Below are 12237 nucleotides of genomic sequence, written 5' to 3'. Positions count from 1 at the left end.
ATATAGTTGAACCTTTATTGATAATATTTTTATGTAATAATTCAGGTGCTATGTAGTGCGTCCAGAAAAAATCTAGTTTTTCTAATAAAGCAGTCCAAAAGTCTTCAACAAATGGAATTCTCTCTTGAAAATATCCATGGTGGGTATAAACAAAAAAGTCACAGTAGCTCCGGCCTGTTATACCCATTTGCCCTTCAATTTGAAAATAGTAACTGGTGTTCTTTTTTAATGTCACCCTAGCTCCTAATTCGTCTGTAACTTTATGTAAATAAGAGAGATTATTGCTAGTGGGAATTTGATCTTTGATTGAAAACGGGCATTTTATTTCTACTAACCCTGCTCCACAGCATTCACATTCTACAAGCAAATCAGGAGATGCACCTATATAAGGATATTGCTTCAATACAACAAGACCAGAGTCTTGTGTTTTAAATTTTTTATGTTTTTTTTTATTTAAAAGTTGATATTTTCTTTTTGCATGTGGCTCTAAAGATGTTCCATGTTTTAATGCATGTGTTGTAGGATTGTCTTTATACCCCATGAGGTCCGAAATTAAAGCATCAGCGGAAACTGTTTTTTTTGTTGATTGAAGTGTGGTAGTTTTTGTAAATACTCTGTGGAAATTCGATGCAGTGATTCGACCCTTTCTATGACTGTGCCATTCTGAACTTTGATTTTGATTTTTTGTTGCCTCATTGAGATATCTAATATGTTCATCAGTATAAACAAGGCTTTTTTTGAATGAAGTAATATTTTGGTTGCTGTCTATTTTCCCATTTTCTAAAAACGTTTCTGCTTCGGCGGGTAAAGTTAACAAAGTTGTTTTGTTTGAGTTCATTTTCTCTGCCTCTCTAGATATGCTAATGCCTTCCATACATTCCCACAAGGTACTGCCCTTGATGTCGTCTTTAATAACTGCGAATAGTTCTGTTCTGATGTTATCTTTATTTTGAAGCTTTTTTAGACGACTGGGATCAGATGGTGAAAATAACTTAAACTTTGCTTTAGTTTCGATAATTTTTTGACTAGCCTCGTGATCTTTCATGTAGTGTGGTTTATCGAAATGTATTTCACTAATCTCTTCAGCTTTTGTATTTACTTTCGTTCCTGAAGGGACGTTCCATGTACATAATGTACTGGTCTTGCTAGGATTAGTCATGCCCGCTCTTACTGCGTATTCAATACGGAAACACATAGCTGTTACATGATTGCATGCACCATAAAGCCCAGCGGTACACGAGCAATAAGCACTTATGATTTGTCCACCAGGTCGACTTGGAGTATCTTTTACAATTATTGCCCAAACAAAGTAGGGTTTGTTGTTGACTCTTTGCGAAGGAACTACGCGACATTTCAACATACAATATTTTAAGTCTTCGCTTATTGTATTTATAAATATCTCACGAACAAACTGACATGCGAAATATGTGAACGATTTCCCTTGCTTGTAATCACTTTGCATAAGCCTTAGAAAATCAGGCTGTTTCAAGCCGATGTAGTTTGCTATATTCAATCGCGTCTGGTCGTCGAGGTGAACGGACGTGTTGTATTAGCTGAAAACTGGCGGGAAATTAAAGTGCATCCCTAGAAGCCAAGGGCACATAGATTTTGCATCAAAATCAATAATCTTCACTCACCTAATCATCTCTTCGTGTTCTCTTCGAGCTTATGGTCAATACTCGCAGCAGATCATACGAAATGGATACCTCACCAAACTCATCAATAACTCTGGAATTTTTGTATTGCGAAATCCAGAGTTTGAAGACATCGATTCAATCTTCTAAGGCGGACATATTTAAAGTGATAAGCGATACCAAAGATGAAATCATCGAAAACTTACAAACGGAAAACGAACTATTAAAAAAATCAATAACCAAATTAAAAAATGAAGTTTATGAGAAAGACTGTTTGGTAACGGATATCGAAAAAGATTTATGCGAACTACAGCAATATGTTCGGAGGAACAATATGGAGATTACAGGGATCCCTGAAGACATTCCTGATGATCTATTAGAGGCGAAAGTCATAGAGATAGGACATGCGATGGATATTACAATTAACGAAACCGATTTTGAGGCATGCCACCGTTTACCTAAAGGTAAACATGTGAAAGCATCTGACCCGCGGAGAACAATAGTAAGGTTTGTAAATAGAAAGGTGGTGGAAAAAATGCACAGAAATAAAAAAATCCTTAGAACTGAGAAACATCGACTGGAAAATATTGGACTCGACCCGCGCAAGATTTATTTAAACAATAACCTGTGTCCCTACTATCGGATGCTATGGGGCGAATGTAAATCCCTCTACAAGGATGGTAAAATTTCCAGTTTCTGGATCTACAACGGAACGGTTCGGATAAAAAAAGGAGAAAACTCAGCCGCAGAAAAAATCTTGCATTATGATGACCTTGAATATTTAAAAGTTGATGTTGATAAATAATTCTATATTATTTTTTTTATATTTTGAAGAATTATTTTTTTTCCTCGGGGCCGTTTTCGGACCCCGTTACTTTCGCGTTAATTTCTGTGTAACAGGCCAGCCCCAGTTTTTTAAAACAATCTTATTAAAAATGGCTACTCTTAAACAGCGAGCAAATGAAGTGAAATGAAGTATGTTATTTTTCTTATTTATCTACTGCCCTCTGGTTTCTGACAAAAACCGAATAAGCTCCCCGTTTCCCTTGTTACGTGTCATTATATGTTTTGTCTGTTTTTTTTTTGTATATCACTATGATTAGTCATCCCTGCAGGATCTGTCTGAAATCTGTTGCTTCAAACCATCGAGCAATTATGTGTGATGTGTGCGGTTTCTGGGTGCATATTAAATGTAATGGGCTTAATGCCACTGATTATGAAATGTTACAAAACTCTAACGATAATTGGTTCTGTCTTAAATGTATAAATGATTCACTTCCTTTTAATGACAAATCTACCCCTCTTGTTTTCAACTCTGCTTTATCTTCCACTGAGAAAAGAAAATTCCTATCCAATCTTAATACTCTTAACAACAGTCCTTCTGAAAATGATAACACCAATTGTAAATACTATGACTCTGTTGAATTTGTCTCTCAAAACTTTAATTCTTCCTACTTTTCCTTGTTCCATCTAAACATATCTTTCTTATCTAAACATTTTAATGATTTAACCTATCTCCTCTCTGACCTTAATTTTAATTTCAGTGCTATTGGTATAACAGAAACGGGTTTTCAAAGTAAATCTCCTTCTCTGAACTGTAATCTAAATGGATATACATACTCCTTCAGAAAGCATTAAAGGTGGCGCTTTGTTATACATTTCTGATAAGCTCTCCTGTTCTAGTCGCCCTGACCTTGATCAACTATGTTATATAAGTCACCAACTTGAATCAGTATTTGTTGAAGTTATTCATCCTAAAGGTAAAAATTATATCATAGGTTGCATCTACAAACATCCTCATATGGACCTACATGACTTTAATATGAACCATCTTACTCCTATATTAAGCAAAACCACCTCTGAGAACAAAAACATTTTTTTAATGGAAGACTTTAATGCAAATCTATTACTCTCTGATTCCAACCCTGATATTTCTGATTTTTTAGACTCTATATTTTCGTTTTCTTTAGCTCCTTCTATACTTCTTCCAACAAGAATTACAGAAAATACTAGTACTTTAATTGACAATATTTTTCATGACCCTTTTGAACTAAACTGCAAGTCTGGTAACATCATATCGTCAATATCTGACCATTTCCCACAGTTTCTTATAATAAACAAACAACACGTCTTGCCGCCTCCTCCCACAAAAAGATCTCCTATTCCAGACTGGAATAAATTTAACCAAGAATTATTTTCTCAAAAAATATCTGCCATTGACTGGAATGAACTTCTTTGCTTAAATGAACTTGACCCATCTAAATCTTTTGATATTTTTCATACCTTTGTCAATAACTGTATAAATGAATGTGTTCCTCTCAAAAAATCTTTTACTAGAAATAACACAAACCCTCATAAAGAATGGATCACTACTGGCATACTCACCTCTATACGCAAACGTGACGCTTTATATAAACAATTCATTAAAGAAAAAGATCCATTCATAAAATCTCTACTGCACACATCCTTTAAAAAATACAGAAACAAACTTGTCACTCTATGTAGAATAAGTAAAAGTAACTTCTACAAACAATTTTTCATCAAAAATAAAAATAATTCAAAAGCTATCTGGGATGGTGTTCGTTCCATCATTTCACTCCGGTCTGCCAAATCTCCTACTCCTTCTTGTTTAAACATTAACAATAATCTCACTACAGACCCATTAACCATATCTAATTCATTCAACAGTTACTTCAGCTCAATTGCAGATAATTTAAGGAAATCGATTCCACCAAGCTTTAAACACTTTTCTTCGTATCTAAAAAACCCAACAGCTAATTCAATATTTTTTCGCCCAACTAATGATTTAGAAGTCCTTGATTGTATTTCTCTCTTTGATAAAAAAAAATCAACAGGTCCTTTCAGCATTCCGTACCAAGTCCTTCTTCCTACTAAAAAACTCCTCGCAGTTCCAATTGCTAAATTAATCAATCTTTCCTTTTCAACTGGTATTTATCCATCTTCTCTTAAAATTGCAAAAGTTATCCCTGTTTACAAAAAAGGCTCAAATGTCGAACTTTGCAACTATCGGCCCATATCTTTACTTTCAAACATTGACAAAATTTTCGAAAAGCTTATTTTCAATCGTTTATATAATTTTTTTTCTATGAACAATACTATCTTTCCAGATCAGTTTGGCTTCAGGAAAAAATTTTCTACCTCACACGCCTTACTAAACATTACTCAAAAGATTATGGAAGCTATTGACAATGGTCTTCTTGTTTGTGGTGTCTTCATTGACCTACAAAAAGCTTTCGACACTGTTGACCATGAAATTTTAATTAAAAAACTTTATCACTATGGTATTAGTGGGGTTCCTTTATCTTTGCTGCACTCTTTCCTAGCCAACAGAGAACAATTTGTGTTTATCAATAATTCGTCATCTTCACATAAACCTATTCGTCATGGTGTTCCTCAGGGCTCTGTTCTTGGTCCACTTTTATTTCTACTCTATATTAATGATCTTCATACTGCAATTAAACATTCCATGGTCCACCTCTTTGCAGATGATACCAACCTGCTAAATATTAGTAAGTCCGCTAAACAACTAAATAAACATCTTAACTTGGATCTCAAATTCCTTTGTCAATGGCTCAATGCAAATAAAATCTCATTAAATAAATCTAAAACTGAACTTGTTATTTTTAAAACTCCGTTAAAACCAATTTTATTTAATTTTAAATTTCTAATCAATGGAACTAAAATCGTTCCTAGTGATACTGTCAAATACCTTGGTATAACTCTTGACTCAAACCTCTCCTGGAAATCTCAAATTAACATCACCATCTCCAACCTCAAAAAATCTAATGGAGCACTTGCCAAAGCTCGTCATTTTGTTCCAAAATGTGTTCTTCGTCAAATTTATTTTGCTATTTTCTACTTCCAAATACAATATTGCTCCTTGGTATGGGGCCAAAAATCTTCTCTTACCCGTCGAATAGAAATTTTACAAAACCATGCTATCCGTATCATCTCTTTTAGTACTTTCAATGCTTCTCCTACCCCACTATACGGGAACCTAAACTTAATTAAATTCTCTGACATGATCTGTATACATAATATAATTTTCCTACTGAACCTTTATTATAAAACTCTTCCTATTAGCCTCATCAATACTTTCGCTATCGACTTCGCCCATTCCCACCACACCCGTGCTGCTGACAAAGGCTTTTTGAATCTACCTCTTGTTCATTCAACTGCGTTTGGTAAAAAGTCTGTTAAGTTCTTTGCAATAAACTCATGGAACCGTCTTCAAAATTCCTTACCCTTTAAAATCTTGAGTAAAAATACCTCTGAGCTAAAAATTTTTTTACATAGTCACTTTATTAACACATATAAAATCTAATTACAATTTTATTTTATTTCACCCAGTCCAAATTCCTTTTTCCTGCTTGAAGGTTTGTTTTAAGCAGCTTCCAGACATTTCATGCTATTTTTGACTTTGACTCTGTGATATCCTCGTCTGAATGTTCGTCTTGTCCCTGTGTTGTCCTGTGGCTTCGTCCTACCTGTTGTTCTCCCAGGTAGCTAGCACGTTATTTAAGCACATAAAGTGCTTTGTGCTAGTTATCCTTTTATTAGGTAAATGTTCAATATATTTTTCATATTATATATTTTCATTGTAAACTCCTAATAAAAAATAAATCTCTCTCCTCTCCTCCTGTCAAGATAATTTAACGAAGGCCACGAGTTAATGCCACTTTTACTGTGCTCTCCAATCCACCCGTCTTTTAAAACAAGGGGGTCGTCAAATACGATATCTTTCAACGTCAGTTTACTACGATACTCCTCCAAAACGTCTCTCTCTCTCTGTTCAAGTTCAGGGTCAACATCAATGTTATCACACCAAGCTGCATAAGCTCTGAAATTGTTTAAAATACGCTGATAAGAAAGTGAAAGAAAATTTTTTACTGAGTTTGTAAATAGACGAAAAAATACCTGGCAGAAAATTACCTGGCAGTTAGTTCTTCAAAGGATCCATCAGTGATTTTGTTTCTTACATGTAGAAAAGATTTTAAGGCGTTTGTACTCCACAGTTTAAATTTATCTAGGGACATATCCAAATTTATATCATCAGTCATGTCGCAAGTGTTTATAGCTAACACGTGAATTCTCAAAAGAGTCACACGTGAAGTTTGTTTTGAAAATTTTCATTTCGCTCTTCGGCATAATTTTGGTTATGTAAAATGCGCAATCGAAATCTTATTTTGTTTTGAAAAGCGACAGCCGCAAAGGTTAAAAATCATTGATACGCCAGTGTAAAGTAAGAGAGATTTGTGATACTTGCATTGGTCTTTAACAAAAAAAAATTATATGGGCTAAAGCACCATTAGTTCCTTTCACGTTATCATTAAGTAGAACAAGATTTATATGAGTGAGAAAATAAAAAAATGGATAAATATCACATGTAAACATAATTTTTAGCGGCTACAATCAAGATTTTTCCTTCAAAAACGCACAAAAATAATATTTCTTAGTGTTTTTTTATTGAAATACCAAGTTCAATCTTTCCTTTGTCGATATTTGTATAGGTTTTATATAGTTGTTGACAAGTTTAACTCTTTTTTTGAGATTTTCATAGTTATGTAAAATTCACCGTTTTTCGTGTTTACCTTCCAAAAAGCTACCATTATGATTTTTTTTTATTTTCCGAAACCGGAAAGTTGTGTATTCAACATGGGCGGGTGAATTTTACCATAGCCCCCAGTTAACCCAAGCCATGTGAGTGAAATTGGGGAGATGGCACACTGTGTTGGCCGTTGCGTGTTGCCGGGAGTTGTCTAGTGGAGCACGCGCCCTAATTGGATCTGCGTAACTCAAAATGAATATTAAATAATCTAGTACTCTCCATCTAAGCCATGGCCCTCCTGGAAATAGACACGGTATATCCCGTAATTCCAAATCTTTCCGTTGCTTTGCTACACGATGTAGTCTATAACAAGCAAAGAATAGGGAATTTTTGAGTTGTGATGTTCCAACCCGTATCTTCGTCTTTTTACACCCGTTCGCCGAATTATTTATTTCCAAAGAAATAAGAAAGAAATAACATTTAATTAACAAAGAAAGAATTTAGAAGCCTCAGCAAACACAAAGGTGTTGGTGCGATTGTTTGTGTGGCACATTTAAGTCACGCGCCATCGCACCCTTTGACACACTTGACCCCTGTCCACTGACAAATTATATCCATGCATGGTTGGTTTTTGCGACTTACCTCGTCCTCCTCCGCCATTTGCATCATCCAAGTGGTGTCAATAACTTCTTTCAAGGAATTGGCAGTGCCAAAGTTGGCTAGGTCCTTTTTACTGGCAACACTTTGCTCCTTTGCCAGTTAAATTAGATCACATTTTTGATCCTCTTGAAAGACACAGCCTTACCTCTCTGCTAGAAATGGTTGAGTCAAAGCTGCGATCCTCTAAAACTAGAACCATTGCATCCTGTTTAACACCTCACACAAACAGTCAGGGAAATCCTCTTAATTAAGCTGTACAGCTTAATTTGGATGTCAGCTTAATTAGGATGTATCATACAGTCTAATTAGGCGTTCTACAGCTTAATTAAGATGTACAAAACTTTGATCGTCGAAAACACACATTTAACTGAATTTTAGCATCTATCTAACTCAATAAATCCAATACTTACGTGCATATAAACATCTCCAATACATTAGTTTTTTCGTAGCACCCCGGAGATCTGCTAAATTTGAAGTTTTAAAAATGTCCGCTTAAATAGGCTGTATCATGTGACGTGCATCCTAACTAGGATGCAGTACAGCTTAAATAGACTATCGCTACGATGAACCATTGTTTCAATTTACACCGGACTTGGGAAAAAATACTACAGAAGAACTAAACATAAACACTGAAGAAGAAAAATGGAGGCTGTATATGTGACTGACAGCACAATTAGAGGATATCATAGTTTTAAAGTGAATCCGCATCCTAACATCAAAATGTTTGTGGAAAAAGAAAATGGAAATTTATACGACGAAAATGCTATGCAAGTGATAATGCCAGCCTTGGATGATATTCCTAATCACTTACACACAGATGTTACAAGATTTGCAAAAAAAGAGAATGAAACAAACCAGCTAGTGAAAGATGTGGCTGGTAAAATAGTGGGACGTGTCCCAGCAAACCTATGCCGTGTTTTCAGACAACTTCTAGATGAAAGAAACGCACAAAAATTATACTGGTAGGATACTAGTAGTATTTGTAATAATTATCATACCTTCAAGAAAAAATTTTTATACCGTGAAACAATGATATCACGTGTATTAAAACTTGCATATTTGTTGCGCTCAAAATTGAAAATGAGTAAAAAGTTTACCATTTAGTTTATGCAGGTCCAATGTGTATTTGATATTTTGTATTTTTCAGCACTTCTACGGCTCCTGCAAGACAAAGCAAAAAACCTGCCGCCCACGAAGGGTATAGATGCAATCCTTATGGCATGGACAAGAGGGGTGGCGGAGCAGTTATTCCTTGCCAATATGAAATTGTTACAAACAAGCCTGTGGTCGTGTTTAATATATTGCAAGGCTTTTTCAAGACGCAGGAGGGAACAGAAAAATGTGAATATCGCAGCAATACACCCGAAAGCTGTGCTGTTTAGAGCGTTGTACTCAGTTGCTTTTATTTTTTGAATATATATTTTCTCAACATGCACGTGTCATTTTTTTGGGAAAAAAAGTCTCTGTCTACTAATGTATTTATTCACTACTTCTGATTATCTTCTTTTTGCGTATTTTCGTCAGAAGTAATTGAATATATTTGCTTTTATTTTATCAGGAAAAATGTTAAAATATTCTTGTAAAAAAATATGCAAGTGCACCGAACATGCTGAATGGGTGACGAAAGATGAAACTTTCTATGTTCATGATACGAGACAACGAACAGTGAAAGGATCGATTTTGAGTTATTTGCAACTACATACGTATTTTGGTCCGCGAAGTCACTTCATTTGCGAAGGATGTGTTACAGTTGTACGGAATATTATGACCGCTAGTTCTTCAGTTCCAGTTCAAACTACTGAAACAGCTATAACAAAAGATAGTGCTTTGGATTCAATTGTTTTAAACCTAACTTCGTCATTGGCAATATGTTCGAAGGACGATGCCGTCAATGTGAGTTATTTAGTCAGATTGGTCAAAATCATAGCGGAGAAATTTGTTAATGGAAACATAGGTACCGATGGAGCAGGACTAAGTGGCATTTATAAAAACTTTGAAGCATTAGAAAACATTGACGTTGACAACTTTATACTGGAACGAAACCCAATTTTGAGAAGCTTTTTGGAAGGATTGTCTGGGTTATCTTTCGATAAAAATCATTCCAAGTTAATGTGTTATCGTATTTCTTGTGTAATCGAAGCTATATACCAATTACGTAATTTTAACTGGATACTCCCTAATACATTTATTTCAAGTCTTATTCAGTCAACTATTTCTGGATCAAAAATGGTTACAGCAATAAATGGAAAACTGTATCCTGCTGGAAGTTACACGGCATATCTTAACTGGTTGAAAGACCAGGGACGTGGGACAATAGTTTGTCCGAGTGGTGATCTTGACACATACTTTGACAACATTGGAAAATATGTCATTAAAAACTATCGCGTCTCTGCAAATAAAACTGCTGCAGCTGATGTCATCACTACCACTTTACATATTATCTTAGATCCTTCAGGAAACCTTCAAACAAACGAAAACCTTAAACCATGCAATTGGGGTAAGGGAGAATCTGAAGAAGAAGTACAACGTCGAATGGAAAAAATGATAGAGCATGGAAAAAATACATTTAGAAATATTCGCCTGGTATATATATCAAAAATGCTAGAAATGTACGCTAAAGACGAAAAGGAAGTAGACAGTCGAATACATCAATTTTTGAAAGCACAAACTCGTCAATGCACGAATGAAAAGTGTGGAAAAATCTATCACAATTTGAAAAGAAAGTGTGACGAATGTGGATTCCCTGTGCAAAAAACCGTTATTGAGGACATACAACGATCAACAAAGACGGACTCATCTAATGAAAAGTACTTAAATTTAGGTGAGAAGAGTGTAGTAAATAACAAAACCATACAGATTGGCGAACCAATATTACTCAACCCAAACAGCTATTGCAACGTTGAGCTGATACTTAAAGAGTTGAAGGAAAACTTACATATACCTGACGGTAGAAAATGGTCTTATCTTGGTTGCGATGGTCCGCCATATTGTATCGCCAGCCGAATCTGTGAAACTGACAAAGAAAAGTATGATTGGGTGACACTTGTTCCCGGATTGGGGCATTTAAACATGAATCAACTGAAATGTTTTTTCAAAATTTTAGACCGAATTTGCTTGGAACCATTGGCAAAAGACGTGTTAAATTTCAAATCGATTGCTGCCTATCAATACTTCGTAAAGTGTAAGGACAACCACAAGGCTTGGCAAAGTTTCGAAACCTTCCTTCATGGTACAACTATGGAACTACTCCGTTTATACGATTCTGAAACAACAGGAAGTTTGTCGCCATTGGGATTCCTCAAATGGCAGTCAAAAATAACTTCGCCAACACTGAAATTATTTACGCAACTGGTATTAACTTATGGTCTTGGTATTTATACACAGCGGGTGGGAGATAGGAGCAATGACATCAAAATTAGTGATGCGGGAAGATTCGCATCTCTAGATTTGTTTTATGCATTCAATCATCCGATCTACAGGGAAATAGAGTACCGCGACCTTCGGAATAGAGCTATTTATCCAAATGAAGTGAAGGAACAACGAAATCAAAATCTTAGTTTCTCTACAGGGTCATTAGAGAAAAAAAACCAAGGTGGTGATTTTCTTTTAGAGCAGAAGATCCAACGTCAAAAAATGATCGCTCCGAAGGGCATCGTTGACAAGTCAACTTGGAAAAGGATTTCAAGATCCATAGATAAATTTGATAGCTTGTACACGAAATACTCTAACATTTTGAAAGTCAATGAAAAGTCTGGTTCAAGAAACATAATTCTCAATGAAGAAGTCATTCAATGGCGCTCAGTTCTGAGATATTCTAACTATTTAACACAATATAACCAACATGAAGCTGCTTTTAATATATTTGGAGAAAAGTTGCATGATAACCTTCTGAATTTATCAAATAAAGCAAAAACAAAACGGTTGTTTTATTGGGAACAAAAAAGAAATGGCAAAAACCTTCAAAATATTACTTATTTACCTTTGCGAATTATAGAGTATGAAGAAGACTTGATGGCTGAACTTTCAGAAGATGAATTGTCTTGAAAGAAGTATGAATATAAGAAATATGCCCCCCCCCCCCACGAGGATTATGTACAAGGTTTATAAATATATTATATAATAGAATATAAATAATCTGTGGCTGATATGTATATAATAAAAATGTGATGGCTTTTGATAAATAACAACTGCTGGTTTCATAAGATACTTTATGTGTAACAAAAATATGGGTTTTAAAAATATGTGTCTTTAGAAAACATAAAAAGTGTTGGTAAATAATACCATTATCGTTTTTCTCAATTGAGTTCTTTCAGTCCAGCTTGAACAAAAATTCAACAAAAAATGTGAGCACAATCCTTATTTGCTTTGCTACTA

The sequence above is a fragment of the Hydractinia symbiolongicarpus genome, chromosome 14 (genome assembly GCF_029227915.1).
Source record: "Hydractinia symbiolongicarpus strain clone_291-10 chromosome 14, HSymV2.1, whole genome shotgun sequence".
In the NCBI taxonomy this organism is placed as follows: Eukaryota; Metazoa; Cnidaria; class Hydrozoa; order Anthoathecata; family Hydractiniidae; genus Hydractinia; species Hydractinia symbiolongicarpus.
This window is presented reverse-complemented; position numbering follows the sequence as displayed.